The sequence below is a fragment of the Canis lupus genome, chromosome 5 (genome assembly GCF_011100685.1).
Source record: "Canis lupus familiaris isolate Mischka breed German Shepherd chromosome 5, alternate assembly UU_Cfam_GSD_1.0, whole genome shotgun sequence".
Lineage (NCBI taxonomy): Eukaryota > Metazoa > Chordata > Mammalia > Carnivora > Canidae > Canis > Canis lupus.
In genome coordinates, this window is record NC_049226.1 from 53,574,263 (window position 1) to 53,591,699 (window position 17,437).

A 17,437-nucleotide genomic window follows, 5' to 3' on the forward strand; every position below is an offset into this window, starting at 1 on the left:
TTATTTATTAAGCTGAACCAAATTGGATTTTGTCATCTTCCGTGGGTTCTTTGAAGGCAGAGCCTGTGTTTTACTCATTTCTCTCTCTTTCCAGAGCCAAGCCTAGTATCTGGCACAGAGTAGGCGCTTAGGAAATTCAGGCTGGATAGAAATGGAGCACGTGAAGAATAAAGCAGACTATCTAGTGTCTGCACCGCACCACGGGGGGAGCTCAAGGCTCCAGGTAGGAAACGAGTCTGGGATTTGTAGCCTGAGTAGGTACCGGTCAGATGACAGGCTCACTTCAAAGGCACGGGGCTCGGAGTGGAGGGGATGCGGTTTCTCAAATGCCTTTCTGGCTGTGTGGGAACCTCAGCTGGCAGCAGCAGCAGCCGGGTAGGGGGAGGTTGCCAGCGTAGTGGAGGCCTCAGCCAGGGCTACAGAGACGGAACAAATGAGCCAGAGGAGAGGAAGAAACTCAGATGGAGACAAAACACGCTTAAAATCTCCCTTCCACTCTGCATCCGCAGCAACCAACGTGGCAGTGTGTGTGTGTATGTGTGTGTGTGTGTGTGTGTGTGTACTGGAAGGAAAACAGGCTTTGCAGCCAAATAAATCTGCTTGCAGATCCTCTCAGTGCAAGCCAGGGCTGTGGTATCTTGAGCATGCTTTATTTTTCTGACTCTCTATTTCCTCATCTGAAACAATGGGATGGGTCATTCAACAAGGCTGTTGTGCAGATCTTAACAGTGTTTTGTAAGCAAAGAGCCATTTCTTAAGCACCTGCTGTCTACCAGGCACCGAGCCTTGTAGCTATCTAGATTTATTTATTTATTTATTTATTTATTTATTTATTTATTTATTTTAAAGATTTTATTTATTTATTCATGAGAGACAGAGAGAGAGAGAGAGAGGCAGAGACACAGGCAGAGGGAGAAGCAGGCTCCATGCAGAGAGCCCGACGTAGGACTTGATCCTGGGTCTCCAGATTCATACCCTGGGCCGAAGGCAGGTACTAAACCGCTGAGCCACCAGGGATCCCTGCTATCTAGATTTAATACGTGAGTGCCTTCACCATCCTGCAAGGCTGTGTTACAATCTCCAGCCTCTATTTTGGAGTGGAGGACACCAAAGTTCAGAAGCACCGAGCAGTTTGCTCTAGCAACAGTGTTGATGCTCAACTGAATTCTTTTTGCAAAGCTCACCCTGTGGCTGTGGATGTGGTGATTGTATTTTGTGAATCTTAGTCAAACCTCAAACTATCCCCCTAGCAGCAGCTTTCCCTCATTGTCAGCATTTTTCTGACGACCCCCCCCCTTTTTTAAAGTGAAACCTTGTTTTAACTGGGCAGCCGATGGAAGAAGGGGGAGTTCCACCAATGGATTTAAGCATGACCTGGTTCTTAGTCCAGGTGCTCTTTGGCTTCCATGGGATGTAGACCAGGAAATTATTTCTAGGTGTTTATGTGAGGGAAGAGGAAAAGCCACTGAGAGGGAAACTTTTGGGTGATCCAACAGCGTCTGAAATATCAAAACCATCCTTTTAAAAGAAAACTAGCAACTCTTTTGACATTTCTGGGGAGTCTTTCTTTGAAGCTTTAGCCAAATATGAGATAAATGTGGAAGATCAGGGAAGCAAATGAACTTATTGAAAGCTACCACATGCCTATGTCTTCTCAATGTATTTCTTCTCACCTTCTTAGAGTCACGCTGATGGTAGGCATGGTGAGTGCCACTGACCACGTAAGGATGCTCAGAAATGTAAACACTGAGCTCACACAATGATCAGCCATCAGAGCCAGGGTTCAAACCTTAGTCTCTTTGGTCCTGAAGCAAAGGCTCTTTTTTCTACTATTCTCTGCTTCCCTGTTGCTACGTCTAAACTCCTCTCTGTGAGGAGCCTCATCCTTTGTCCTTGGTCATGGACAGCCCCAGGGAGACCCTGGGAAAAACTGGATATCTGCAATTTCAGAAGAAAAAGGACTTTAGCCTTGAGACTGCATGAGACCACACAGGTCCACAGCAGCAGACAGGGGAGCATAGATTTTGGAAGGTGAGCTTTGTGAAATGGACACCTGCTGGATGCTTCCATCTTTGGATGTGGGCTCAGGATTTAGGAACAGGCTGTGTCTTTTTCTTTTCCTTTCCTTTCTTTTCTTCTCTTCTCTCCCCTTTCATTTCCTTCCCCTCCCCTCTTCCCTCCTTCCTTCCTTCCTTTCTTTTTTTGGCAGGATACGTCGGCTTAATGGAGGAGTGCAAAGGAAGCAGGGAAGGGGAGAGCCTTTTGGTTCATCTAATTCAAAGTGACTATCATGGATTGAAGTAACCCACGGGTAGATCCCATTATTTAGTGGCTTTACTAAGATCCAGGCTGCTAGGAGTGGAAGATGCCCTACCTGTCTTGATTTGTTTTGTTTTGTTTTGTTTTTTTAACAAATTTCTAACAGGATTTATTATTTATTTGTTCATTTATTTATTTATTTATGTTTACAATTTCTTGAAGTATAGCTTGAGAAAAATAAAAATGAGCTACCAAATACTTGGTTTGCGTGCCATCCCTAAGGTTCTTCTAGGGGATGGAAAGCACAGATTTTGGAGTTCCTGAGATGTGGGTTTGACTTTCAGCCATATTGCCTGCCTATGTGGCTTTGGGAAGCCATCTAGCATCTCTGGCCTCAGTTTACACATCTGTAAAATTGTAACTGAGGTGCCAGAGTCCCTGGCTCCGGGCACCCCAAACAGATCAGGTTTGGCCACTTGCCGCTGACAAAATCCAAAGGCAGAGATGAGTGGGGGTGAAACAAGAAAGTTTATTTTGGTGAGGCCACCACCGGGAAGAGAGCAGACCGGCGGCTCAAAGTCTGTCTCCAAAGTGCTAAAAAGACTCCTAGGTGTCTATCAGGAAAATGTGGGACAAAGGTGGGTAGATAGTACAGGTGGGCAGTACAGGTCAGGTCGATCATTATCTCAGGGACAATCCCTTGGGGTCTTGCTGGCTCAGGGCAGTCCCTATTGTTTGAGGGGGTAGCTTGGGTTTCCATGGGGGGGGGATGCTTTGCCCACAGGGTCTTTTGCTTGAGTTAAAAGATAAGCTGCAAAGAAGCACTTAATTGGTGAGAAAGTACAAACTCAAGCCAGAATGAATGCTGTTTAAGGTGCAACTGGGTGCTCCTTCATAATGAGTATAATCATGTCTGCTGCTTCAGGTTACCATGCTTGTAAAGTGCTTGACGCCTCGCAGACAGTCATTAGATGTTAGTTGCTTTTTTTCTCTCTGTACACCAAGTGTGGATTCATTATCTATACTCTCTTACAAAGGGAGGTGTGCATGAGCGATGACCTGTATTTTTTAGGACATCTTGGATCCACCCAGATTGTTGGCAGGGACCATCAGCCGTGGTTTAAGACTTAAGCCAGTGCCCATTATGTCATTACGGAGCCTGCAGAAGCGATTACTAATGTTACTTTTCCAGTTCACTGCAGAGCAGAGGGGAGAGTTTTTCACACTGCTGGCGTTTTGTTGGAGCACGACGATACAAATCACAGATGACTTCCTCGGCAGATGTGGCTCCGTAGAACTGCAGTGTGGGTTTACAAGGGGTTTAATGAAAACCTGGCAGCCTTCCAGGCTTGAAGCAATCCTCTGGGGTTCTCAGCTCATGCACATACAGGCCAATCTGCAAATGTCCACCCTGTTGATGGTAGGGTAAAGAGTTTTTACCTGGGAAACAAAGCCAAACCTATCTGGCTGAGTTCACAGCCTTGGGGCCCAGGAGATGGAACAGTGACATGGAAGGGAAGTTGGTAGGAGGAGGGCGGCCCGCATCTGGAAGGTGTCCAGATGGCTGCTGCCCAGCTGGGGGTGATCGGGGCCCAGGATGGAACGATGGCTTTCCCAGATGCTTGGGGCTCATACTCTTCTCTTCCTTGCCATGGGCTAAGCTAAAAGGAGTGAGCAGGAACCACAAGTGGGGAATATGGAATAAGAAAATTGTTTCAGTTAAGTCAATAATATACATTAGAACTTGTTGCCTCTGCCTGAAATGCTCTTACCCTTTGATTGGTCAGCTTGCCCTGTCCTCTATTTTATTTTGGCTTCAGCATCATCTCCTTGCAGAAGCCTTCTTAGATCACCTCCCTGAAAGAGAACCTCCAAGTCCTTTGCCATATTATCTTAACTAGGCGTTTGTCACATATCACAAGTTATTTGCCTGTTTATTTTCTGTTTTGGTCCTTTCCTAGAACCCCTTGTGGGAAAGAGCTCTGTTCATTTTGTTGACCGATGGCACCCAGTGCCTAGTGGGGTGCCTGGCACATGGTAGACATTCCATAAATACTGAAGCATGAGTCAATCAGTTGTGGGACAAGAATAAGGTAGACCAGTGATTGCAACTTAATGCTACCATTTATAAGCTGCATAACTATCCAAATTATTTAATCTTTCTTAGTCTGGTATTCATCATCTATAAAAGAGATAAACATATGATAGAAGATAGCTGTTCATGCAGTGCTTAGCACATAAAAAATGCTCAATAGATTGAAGCTATTATTAGTCAGTCCTTGAAGAATTAACTACCAACAGATATTTACCCATATTTCTATTCAGCTAATATATGTTGAGATCTAGTATATGTCATGCCTCATACTAGGCACTATTGCATGCATTATTTTATGCAATTCTTCACAATAACCTCGTGAGAGAGTCTTTCCTGTTAAGAACAAAAGAACACAGGCTTAGAGTTAGTGTCTTGAACAAGCTTACTTAGCTGCTCAGTGGCAGAGGCAGTACTAGCTCCATTTCTATTTTTAAAGCCATAATTTCCCCCCATAATTCCAGGCTGCTTCCTATTAACACTCACTCTGGATAAATAAACATAAGGAAGCCACATTCTCTGTCCTCTGGGGACTCTGGTTTAGGTGATAAGACATATGTAAGAGTAAAATGAACACTAATAAAAACCAAAGGTTTTTACACTGCTTTGAAGTTTACAAAGATTGTCCCAATATTTACAACACACTCAAGTTTTAAAAGATTATTATCCAGGACATGTAAATAATTCACACAAGTCAATAAGAAAAACAAACAACTCAGTGGAAAAATTAACAGATTATGAACAGGCAGTTCAAATGGCCAATAATCATATGAAAAGATGTTTGGCATCACCAGTCATGGGGAAATTCAAACAAGAACGAGATACCATTTCCCATCCATCAGATTGGCAAAAATAACAGCATGCACAGGGTTAACGAGAATGAAGAAAAGTGGGAGCTATTATACCATGCTAATGGTACTATAAAATGGTAAAAGCAGTTTGGGAAGCAAGTGGTAATACCCAATAGAAGGACTATGAACATGCCCCCTTGGAACCTCGAGGCAGTCAGTACCTTAGAGCAACTCTTGCACATGTGCAGAAGGAGATGTACAAAAATGTTCAGTTCCAGAATTTTATAGAATAGTTAAATATTGCAAATAATATGAAAGGCAATGGATAAATAAACGGGTCTTTTGTAGATGAAATATGAACCAGCAGCCGAAGGCATAAAGTAGAGCTCTGCTTAGCGACAGGGATAAATCACAGACACATATCATTAAATAAAAAAGAGCAAGTTGCAGAAAGATACAGACAAGATCATTTATGTACATTTAAAAAACATGGGAAAGCAATTCTGCATGTTTAAAATGACCTGTCTTTCTGTAGCTTAAAGATCTGGTCAGGAAGGGTACATGCCCCTGCATGATGATAATTACTTCTGGGAGTGGGGGGGTTGAGGTCTGGGAAGCTTACAGAGAGGGCCTTCTACTGAACCTTCAACTAAATGTTTTAAGTTAAAAAAATAAAAAAAACATCTGAAGCAAATATGGCAAAATGTTAACATTGTCAGATCCAGGTGGTGGGTTCAGTGTGTTTGTTCTGCTAGGCTTTGAAGTTGCCTGTGTGTAAGGGGTAATTTATAAAGCAAACAAACAACACAGAGCTTCCTCCCTCACCCTTGTGCACTGTGCTCATCATTAAGGCCCCAGAGCCAGCCACAGAGGAGCGATGTGCCATTCTCGGTGTCCTGCCCCTCCTCTCCTCGCCCCTGCCCCGTTGTGCTGACTGGGCCAGTGTAAGCCGTTGGGCAGGTGGAGAAGAGAGGAACTAATGGTTGGGGTTTGGGGGGGGGGGGTCAGGGAAAAGAGGGGGAGAACCAGGAGAGCCAGGGATGCTGAGGTTTTGAGAAAAGGCTGAAGAATCCAAGGTTCAGAGAAGAGGAGCAGTTTATTCAAGGTCACACAGAGGCAGAGCTGGAATCTGCCCCTGGTAACTTAACCTCACGTTCAGGCCCAAACAAGTGTGAACCAGGAGCAGGAGGCGGGGACATTGGAGGCCACAGGTGTAGGTCAAATCCCAGCTCTGCTCCTTAGTGGCAATCTGGCCTTAGGCACCCCACCTAACTGAGCTTTCTCAGAGTAACATCCGGAGGAACATGGGACATGATGTGCATAAAGCGACTGGGGGGGGGAGGGGCTGGTACAGTGTCCAACTCTTGGTGTCGACTCCTTGCAAACAGGTGCTGTCACTACCGGTGTCAGCATTCCAGTTGTCCCAACCTTTCTTCAGTAACTCGTTTTATTATCTTCCATCCCACCTTCCCTCTTCCTTAACCCAACAGGACAGTTTCCTGTGGGCAAGCATTCAGTTTATCTGTGTCCAAGAACTGGTCTCAGCATTCCAAACCCAGAGGCAAATAGAAATTTCACCTCTGTTTCTCTGGGGCCTTTGATCCTCTGAATGCAGTCTGAGGTCTCATAAATTTTGGGAGCAGCCACATCACATATCCCTACAAACTATCAATGAAAACCCTTCAATCTTTTTATTTTGTTTTTCCAGGGTTATTGGGATATAACCAACATGGAAATTTGTGTGAGCTTACGGTGTATGACGTGATGATTTGATATGTGTATGTTTTGTGAAATGCCTGAGCCTATTTATATCACTTACAATCAAAACATAACTTTTGCTCCCCCTTTATAGTTGGATTTTCAGACTGAAATGTGGAATCTCAAATAGAAAAAAGAGGAAAGACCAGGACAAGAAAAAAGATCCTACGGGTGTGGAGGAAATGAAATTCTTCTTACTCGTGAGCATTAGAGAGACTGCCCTAATTTTGTTCTTGAATTTCAAAGAGTTCTATGACATAAAAATGTGGAGAGCATGGAGATGAACACATATTCCTTCTTTCCTTCCTTCTAGTAGAACCATTCTGGAGAACAGCTCCCTTTCCATCCCCATGCAGATGTTTAATTTATAAGTATTATCATGGTCTTATGGATTCTTCTTTTGTTTTTGTTGAGGATGCTATAAATCATTGCCGTCATTATTTATCTTGATTTCCCAAATGATTTGACCAGTGGGATCCCGTTCCTTCAAACCAGTGCCTATGTTTTTTTGATATGTATCCAATGATCTGTGAGTACTTCCTTATTCTCTGGCATAAGATGTTCCAGATTTACCTTGTCCTCTCTTTGCCCCAGAGCCAGAATCAGCTATTTCTCCAAGGAGCACTGGCTGTTTTCGGTGGAGAATGGCATTTAGAAACCAGGATTCGGACATCATGTGTACTCTGTATTACTGGGGTACCATTGCTTTTGCGGCCTTTCAGTACAGAGCTGAAATAAATAAATGTATGTGTGTGTATGTATCTGTATCTTAGAGATATTGGAGTCTGTGATGGTTAATTTCATATGTCATCCTGATTAGGCCATGGCACTCAGATATGTGGTCAGATATTATCCTGGATGTTTCTGTGAGGGTGTTTTTGGATAAAATTAACATTTAAGTCAATGGACTTTGAATAAAAAAGATTGCCTTCCATAGTGTGGGTGGGCCTCATCAAATCACTTGAAGGCCTAAATAGAGAAGAGACACATTTCTCCTGAGCAAGGGGAGATTCTACAGCAGACAGCCTTTTGATTTAAGCCACAATACTGGCTATTCTCTGGGTCTCCACCTGCTAGCTCATCCTGCAGATTTTCCCAGCCTCCATAACTCTGTGAGCTAATTCCTTAAACAAATCCCCCTTCAATATATGTATACATCCTATTGGTTCTTTTTCTCTGGACAACTTGACCAATACAGAATTTGGTATCTCTAGTCCAAATTCAGTGCTGTGAGATCCTTGCTCACTTTACTCATTCATATTTGTAATACCCATTCTTTTACAGTGAGAGTCTGGTTTCTAAAAAATGTCAATATATTTATTCATTTGTTCTAAACCAATTACACATGACAAATCAATTATCCTGGACACTTCAAAAATGCCAATGTCCTGAAAGAAAGGATGGAAGGAAAGAAGGAAGGAAAGAAGCAAGGGAGGAAGGAAGGAAAAAGAAGGCAGGCAGAAGGAATGTTGTATAGAGATAGAACTAAAGACACAGGACAACCAAATAAGTGTGTGATACTTGTTTGAATTCTGGATTGGAAAAAAGAAAAAAAGCTATAAAGGACATAATTTGGAACCTTTAAATATGGAATAGATATTAGATAATTTATAAATACTAAAGTATTGGGCCATAATGGTATCATCTTAAAGAATATAATGGTAAGAGATAGGAGATGCATGTCAAATTATTTAGAGAGGCAGTGTTTTTTGTTTTTGTTTTTACTTATTTAGTTTTAGTTTTTAAAATATTTATATTTATTTGAGAGAGAGCACAACAGGGCGGGGGGGGGGGTAGTAGGGGAGAGGGAGACGCAGGCTCCCCACTGAGCAGTGAGCCCAATGTGGGGCTTGAGTCCATGACTTGAGCCGAAGACAGATGCTTAACTGACTGAGTCACCTAGGTGCCTCAGAGAGGCATAGACGGGTCACAAAATATAAACATGCTAATATAGATATAGATTGATAGAAGGAGTGTGCCTGTGTATGTGAGAGGGAGGGGAAGAAAGAAAAACCAGTAGTGGCAAAATATTAGTAGTTGGTAAACCTATGTAGAAAAAATGGTATTAATTGGACTGTTAACTTTTTCTTTTTTAAAGATTATTTATTTGAGAGAGAGAGCACACAAGTGAGAGGAGAGGCAGAGGCAGAGAGAGAGAGAGAGAGAGAGAGAGAGAAGCTCAAGCAGACTCTCTGCTGAGTGTAGATCCTAACTCAGGCTCAATCCCAGGACCCTGAGCTGAGCTGAAACCAAGAGTCGGACGCTTAACCTACTGAGCCACACACGTGCCCCTGGACTGTTAACTTTTCTGTTGAAATTTTTCAAAATAAAAAAAAAAATGGGTGAATGGTAGCAGGCATTATGTATCAAATATTATAGATCTAGTAGCAAGAGTATTATATATCAAGTATTATGTGTTGGGAGCAAGTATTCCATACCAAGCACTGGCTAGGCTTGTGTGAAGCACTGTATGTACATCGTTACTTGTGTAATCCTCATGGTGGTCCTCGGAGGTAGCTAACATTACTTAACAGTTGGGGCATCTGAGGCTCAGGGATCATCCAGCTAGCAGGAGGGAAACTGAGGGTCAGTGACGTGACCAGGCCATCAGGCAGAGAGTGGCTGGGGCAGGCCAAGGGCCGAGTGTATGGTTCTTACTTGGGAGCTCAGTCTGTTTCATTAGAAAGGTTCTTCCTCCTTGTTTCTTGCCCGTTGGGGTTCCATTTAGAGAAAGATGTCTACAAACTCTGCCAGGCTCACTGCAAAGAGAAAAGATTCTATTTCCCAATTCCAATTTGAAGAGATAAGGCATCCAGTTTCCTGTTCCGTGGCTTTTATTCAGACCGTTTATACTCATTCTTGGCAATGTATGTTCTCCTTGGTTATTGGGTCACAACTTTATCAGATCCCAGAGATGTGAAAACCCAAGCAGGCAGCAGAGCCCTCAGACTAAAGGCAAGCATTCCTATTCATTAACAGAGGGACAGTGATTCTTTGTCTGCTTCTAGCTATTCACACGCTATTCACTTGAAACACAAGCATAGAGTTAGCCTGGTACAGTGTTCTGCAAACTGCGGGTCATGACCCATTAGTGGGTCTTGAAAGCAATTTAGATGGTGGCTGTCAGCATTTGAAAAGTGAATTTAGAATCAAATTGGATGGAATAGCAAAAATCAGCAGCGTATGCTCATTATAAAGGTATTGTTTTGTGAACGCACACACATACATGGAGACACACATACATATTTTGTGTTTGTGTTTTGGGTGGTATAGAATTTATTTTTTGCTATGAGTCATGGTTAAGACAATTCAACAGCTACTGGTCTAGGACAGAGGTTGGCAAATGTCTGCTTTGTGAACACAATTCTTGGAACAGAGCCATATCCACTTGCATATGTATTGTCTTTGGCGGCTTTCACGTTGCAATGGCAGAGCTGAGTAGTTGTGACACACTGTATGGCCTACAAATCCTAAAATATTTACCATTTGACTCTTTGGAGAAAAAATTTGCTGGCCTCAATAGTCTAAGGTATTGAGGCAAAGCTTCCAATTTAAAGTCAAATGAAGCTCCCATTGTATATAATCTCCAGAATTTCTATCATAGTATTTCTCCCCCAGTAACTATCTGGGTTATAGTGGTCACATACAGACTCATGTAAATATATATGTAACTACAGAAAAGTAGGCACAACAAAAGCAATTACTGCCTAACTATATATTTCCAACCTAATACCAGGAGTATTCAGATGCGGTGTCCTGCCAGCACATAGCAAACAGGATGACCTTTCCATTCTAGGAAAATATTTCGATGTTTAACCTCATTGCACTCAACCAGACGTTTCCTTGCACAGATTTTCAAGTGAAATATTTCAATCCTGCATTCATCTTGGGGGCCACATGTCTTATCCAAGTTAAATATTTCCAGAAAATAAATGTCTAGACACCGTCTCATATAAATTAAGCACCCGGTTTTTAAAAGATTTCTAGCAGACCTCCTTTTTGGTGTGTGAGTGAGTATAATTTTACTCCTGTGAAAAATTCTGGGTAAGATCTGCTGTGCCTACGTCTGTGCGCTTGTAGGTGGCTAATGAGTGCTGCTTGGTTATTAGGGGATTGTACTGGGTCAGGGCAAGGAGGGTGGACTGGGGAAGACAAGGCTCCGGAGTATATTTCCTAGAAGAGCCAAAGACTTCCTTTCCTTTGAGGTCAGCCTTTATCAAACTCTTGGACGAAAAAGTGAAAATATGTTGAAATCTACCTCAGAGAGACTTAATCATGTTGAATTCCCTCATTGAAGAATAAAGAGTATGTGAGTAACAGTACATGAAGATAAAATTCTGCGGGATCTCTTTGGCTTTCCATTTTACTCATTTATTTGAGGTTTTTCAAACCAGGGGCTTTGTTTAATTCAAGTAAGCTATTTTTAGTGCTGTCGATATTTATGCGTTTTTTTTTATATACAAATGTGTGTGTTACTGTGATGTAATTTCTTTTTTTCACTCAACATAAAATCTTTAAGAAAGACCAAAAACTTAGAGCTCGAAAATTATTTTTAAGCTACTCTTATTAGATTTTGTAATATATATTTATGTTTTACATAACTAATGTTATAAACATACATTTTATACTATATAAGTATTATAATCATAAGCATTATAAAATGTGTTATAAAATTGAATATAATAAATATAAATTTTAAATATTTATTTTTCATATAAATAATCCAAATACATACAATATATTAATAAACAAATAGACTTTATATATATAAATGAATTACATATTATTTATATTCTTATATATTTTTTGCTACACTTAATATTATAAAGAATTCCATGAGGGAATTTTTATAGTGGAATATATTTAACTGCCAGAAATTCTATGGAGACGCAATTCAAGAGGTTGTCATTATGTCTTCCTTTTCTAACTTTTTGCAAAATCAGGCACGGCACTCTTCTGTGCATCACATGGTTTTAAAAAAAAAGGGGAAAACTTTGGGAGAGGATTTAGGAAATGGAGAGGAGAAAGAAAGGAAGTTTACTTTTACTGAGATATATGTAAAAGCCCTTTCTTTATTCTCCTTACCGCAAATCCAACAAATGAGAAATAAAAAGATTTCTGGGTATGGCATCATTTTCCACATATTCATTCAAGGACTGTTTAGTGGGTGTCTCCTGTGTTCCAGGCACTGGGCTGGGTGCCAGAGACCAGTAAGAGCAAGGTTTGTGTTCTGGGAGTTACCACACAGAGGGAGTGAGGTGGGGGAAGCCACAGAAAATATATAAATAAACGAGATAATTTCAGGTAGTGGGAGTATTAGGGATAGAACAATACCAGATAATGTACTGGAAAGAGTGAACACTTTAGCATGGATAACCTGGGAAGGCTCCTCCAAAGAAGTGATGTTTGAATCAAGCGCCACATGGGGAGAAACCCAGCCTTGTGGAGATCGGAGGACGATGGTTGAAAACAGAGAGAAGAGCTGAGGAGGGACTTGGGAAAGAACTCCTTCTGAGGTCACATCTTGTATGAATGGTCTCTGGATCACTGTTTCAAAAGGAAGCATCTTAAGAATCTTGTAAGATAGGGCTTGGAGGTCAAATGATGATGGCAATTGGGTGAGGCTAATGATGCTTTTTTGCTGCGTGGGCATTTCTTAGCAAACACCATAATAAGGTAGCTGGGCGGGGGGTGGATCTCTGAATTCTGAATATGAGGTTTTGCAGAAGATTTATTTTTCAAAGATGGCATGACGATCTCACCCATCCCACATGCTCTTCCTACAATATAGCCTTGACATTCATGATTTTAATGGAGGGAGTCTAGTTGCCTCCCCTTGAATCTGGATGGAGTTGTGACTACACTAGAAGTGACCCTCTGTGATTCACTTCCCTCTGGTTCTGCTGGGATGGTAACTCTTAGAGCCCAGTGGCCACACTGTGAGGAAACTGAGGCAGCCACCTGGAGTGGCTTCCTGGAGGCGTTCTGATGGCCAGCCTCCGCGGAGACTCTCACCACCACTAGCAGTCTCAGACCTGTGAGAGTAAAGGAGCCTCCAGGTGATCCCTGCTGCCCCCTGTCAAGTCATGCCAGCCTAAGATCCTCCAGATGAGGTCCCAGACTGCTGGGACCTACTGCTCTGCCCTTTCCCAATTCTGACACACAGAATCTGTGAGCACAATAAAATGATGACTTTTATTTATTTTAAAAAAAATTTTTATTGGAGATCAATTTGCCAACATATAGCATAACACCCAGTGCTCATCCCATCAAGTGCCCCCCTCAGTGCCCGTCACCCAGTCACCCCCACCCCCTCCCCACCTCCCCTTCCACCATCCCTTGTTCGTTTCCCAGGGTTAGGAGTCTCTCATGTTCTGTCTCCCTCTCTGATATTTCCCACTCATTTTTTTCTCCTTTCCCCTTTATTCCCTTTCACTATTTTTTATATTCCCCAAATGAATGAGGCCATATAATGTTTGTCCTTCCCTGATTGATTTATTTCACTCAGCATAATACCCTCCAGTTCCATCCATGTCGAAGCAAATGGTTGGTATTTGTCGTTTCTAATGGCTGAGGAATATTCCATTGTATACATAGACCACAGCTTCTTTATCCATATGATGACTGTTTTATACTCTCAGGTCTGGGATGGTTTCTTTCACAGCAGTAGACAACTGGACAGGTCCTGAGTGCCTTTATTGTCAGGTATGGACAAGGGTGGTCTCTTCAGGGGAGAGAGGATGCCTCTCACATTCTAGTGCCATTGGACTAAAAAAGTCAACTTAGTGGAATCTCAGAGCTCAAGTCTTTCACTACCAACATGGCAGGCAGATGGACTCTTCAAACAGGCCAAACTGGGCAGGAAAGAGGAGATGCTTCACTTTTGCACATGCATGCAGCTCATCAGCCAGTCATCATCATCTGTGTGCCTGCACCCTCTACCCACCAGCTTTAGTGCTGATCCCTCTTCCACATGACCTCTTAACTTTCTTTGCAAACTGAATTATTTGCCATCCTTAGAGAGTGGTGTGCAGTGTCCCACCCCAAAAAGGTTTGTTCAAGCTGTTCCTCCCTGCCTCCAGTCCCTGTGTAGAGGCAGCCTCCCCAGCTAGGCAGGGTTCTATCATTCACCCCCTTTGCAGTTTATAGCCTTGAGATTAAGAACAGCCTCTGGAGACATCCTGCCTGGTTCACGCCCTTGCTCAACAACATATTAGATCACGAGCACACTCCATAAATGCCTAAGGTTCGGTTTTCTCATCTGTAAAATGCGGATGTTTGGTGACAGTGCGTGTTTCAAGGAGAGAGGGTGAGAACTAAATGAGTTGATTTGTGAAAACACTTTGCAGAGCATCTGGCTCCCAGCACTAGAGTAAGTATATCCATATGAAACATATTTATAATCTAATATGTAGGAAATTTATAGGACATACCTAGGATAGGTATACATACTTTGATATACCTACATAGTTATCCATAACATATGTGTCTCTCATATATATATATATATATATAGTTCTTGCTACCCTCACTATTATGTTAATTGTGTCAGAGCCATGTGATTACATGTATTCCTTATCTACCTGCCCTGCAAACTCACTGGTGTGACTGAGCAGGTCTTAGGCATGTTGTTTCACCTAGAACCAGCATAATGCTCTGTCTCCTCCATGGCAGGGTATCAGCCTTATTCACCTCTGTGACCTCAGAATCCAGCACAGGCTTATATGTAAGAATCCTATAAATGTTGCTTAAATGAATGAATGGCTAAGTGATCCATCTGGGATGTTTCAATAGTTTGTGCAGCCTAACACTATGATGTTGAAAAATCAGGGGCCCCTGGGAGTGGCTCAGTGAGTTAAGCATCTGACTTCAGCTCAGGTCATGATCCCGGGGTCCTATGATCGAGCCCTGCATCAGGCTTCCTGCTCAGCGGGGTCTGCTTCCCCCTCTCCTTCTGTTGCTCTCCCTGCTTCTGCTCTCTCTCTCTCTCTTTCTCTCTCTCTCTCTCTGCCAAATAAATGAATAAAAAAAATCTTAAAAAAAATCAGTGTCTTGTTCCACATGTTCTCTGACTGTCCATCATCTGAATGGCAGAGGTCTGAGACATCCCAGTGATTTGATATGTCGGTCTTGGAGAGGGAGCCAAGATCAGAGAAAACTGAGTCAGTCATTAACCATGAAGGGAGGGCTAAAGCGGCAAGAGCTTTTACTGTGCTGTGACATCATCCCCTATCCGTTTATATGGGTGAAAAGGGTTTGCCAGTGGTCCAGGGGATTAAAAAAGAAAAAGTACCTCAACCTTCTTCATTCGTTAAAGAATGTAAACTGCCCCAGGAAATGGCTTGAGTATTGAGGTAATTTCCTAGATGTGTTGCAAAATTCATTTGTCATCAATTTCAAGGCAAATATGAAGAAACTGGAAACCTGGCTGTGGATGGGGCTGGAAAGTGAAGGGGACACAGACACCACACTTAATCACCCATGGTGTGAGTAGGAACTTTTGAAACATGACATCGTGAGCTGAGGGTCAGGTCAGACTGCAATGACAAGGCACCTGAATATGGGATATGAAAGGAGGAAATCTCCCCTGGGGGGAGTGGAGACCAGTTGCAGTGGCATGTGGTCATGTGGACTTACAGTCATTTAAAATTATTTTAGTACACACTCTAGGCCACAGTGTGCTGAGGACACAAAGACCAATACCACCTCTGTCACTCAGGACACTCACAATCCATTGTGAGTTACCAGCACATGAGCAGATATGTGTACTAACTGTGGTTGGGGGCCAAGAGGAGGAGCAGGGCCTAACCTTCTAACACAAGTCATTACTGCCAGTGGTGGGAGGGAACATCCCACATGCCCACCGTGGTGTGCATCTGAAATTGCAAATGTGATCATATCATTGCCTTCTTAGAACACCTTTTTAGAATAATTTCTATGGACTGAATGTTTGGGTCTCCCTAAATTCATATGTTGAAGCCCTAATCCCCAGTGTGATGGTATTGGAGGTGGGGCTGTTGGGAGGTAATTTGGGTTAGTTGAGGTCATAGGATAGGGCCCCAGGATGAGATTAGTGCCCTTATAAAAAGAGACTAGAGAGTTGTCTCTGGTTCTCTGGCTGGCAGGCTTCTCTGTCATGTGAGGATATGACAAGAAGGCCCAATCTGTAAGCCAAGGAGAGAGTTCTCAGCAGAACCTGACCATGCTGGCGCCCTGATCTCAGACTTCCAGCCCCCCAAAACCAAATAAATTTCTGTTGTTTTAGCCACCCAGTCTGTTGTATTTAATGTAGCAGCCAAAGCAAAGACAATACTTAAAAATAACAGCTAACATTTGTTGAGGAGTCAGTATATGTCAAGCTCTATTCTAAGCATTTTTTAAGAAACTTGTACTGACATAATATCCATAGCTCTGTTTGGCTAATAAGAGATACTTCAGGTGTCTTTGCAAACCACTCAAGGCTCTTAATGATCTGCTTCTGACCTTTGTTCTCCAGTTTCATTTTCTGTTACTCCCTTAGAGCGAACCTCGAAACCCAGGTATGCTCAGATGCTTGAAATTTCTTCCAGAGAAGCCTCCATGCTTCGGCATCTGCTGTTGTCTGCTCTGCCGTTCTGCACCTTGTCAGCAGGGTCTGTCCTAGTCCGTCTTCAAGGCTCTGTGGACTGGCCGCTTCCTCTGGGAAGCTTTCCCTCATTCTCTAGGCCGAATTCATAGCCCTGCCCCGTGCATCTTTGCTTATGCTGCTCTAGTGGCCTGGAACACTCCCTTTTAGTGGTTATCACCCTGTGCTTCAAAACACATCTTCATAATGACGCCAGGTATGAAGTCTTTGCTAACTCACCTGAGAGAACCGGCCATGCTCTCCCCCCCACCCCCACCTGACAACCTCCTGTTGTTTCACCTGTGACACTGGGCTGTGAGCTCCTTGAAAACAGGGGCTGTGATCCTATCTACAAATCTTCAGCCCTTACTGTTTGTCAAATGCATGAATGGATGCGTTCACCAAAGCACAGCATAAATAATCCACCTGCGTGTCATTGCATACTGCTATGTATCACGAGCCCCTTGAGAGCAGGAATTTATTCTTATTCTATCTTGCACCTCTCCATTTTTCCCCTCTGTGGCACTGCTACTCACACTGAGTAAGAGGCAGTGCTTGTTAGGTGAGTGAGTCAAGACTCAGAAAATTCATCTGCCTGCTTTTGGGTTATTTTTTAATCTCTAAATCAAGAGAAGTGACACAATTAAGAGAGTCAAGGGTGGAGTGGAAAGAACACTTTACAAGAAACCTGAAGCTCTGGGCTTCAGAGCCAGAGCCTTCTTCATGACCTTAACTAGTCATTTACTCCATTTGAATCTATTTTTTGGGAATGACTTGTCAGCTAGACTGTTAATAATATCTAACACACAGGGTGGTTTTGAACAAGACAGTATACAGAAAATGCCTGACACTTGAAGGTGCTCAACCAGCATTAATTTCCTTTTACTCAGTATCATAATGTGGCTTCAGTGTGGTCAGTGCCTTAAAAGCGAT

General features: G+C 42.7%; 1 long non-coding RNA gene across 19 annotated transcripts in view; it reads left to right on the forward strand.

Moving 5' to 3' along the window:
- Positions 1-17,437, forward strand: part of LOC102156622 — a 121,022-nt gene that overhangs the window by 54,448 nt on the left and 49,137 nt on the right. The window contains exon 2 of one of the 19 annotated variants that reach the window (XR_005359731.1): positions 95-223. The exons of the other annotated variants lie outside the window; for them this stretch is intronic. This is a non-coding gene — a long non-coding RNA (uncharacterized LOC102156622). The remainder of the gene's footprint in view (positions 1-94; positions 224-17,437) is intronic. 19 annotated transcript variants of the gene reach the window in all.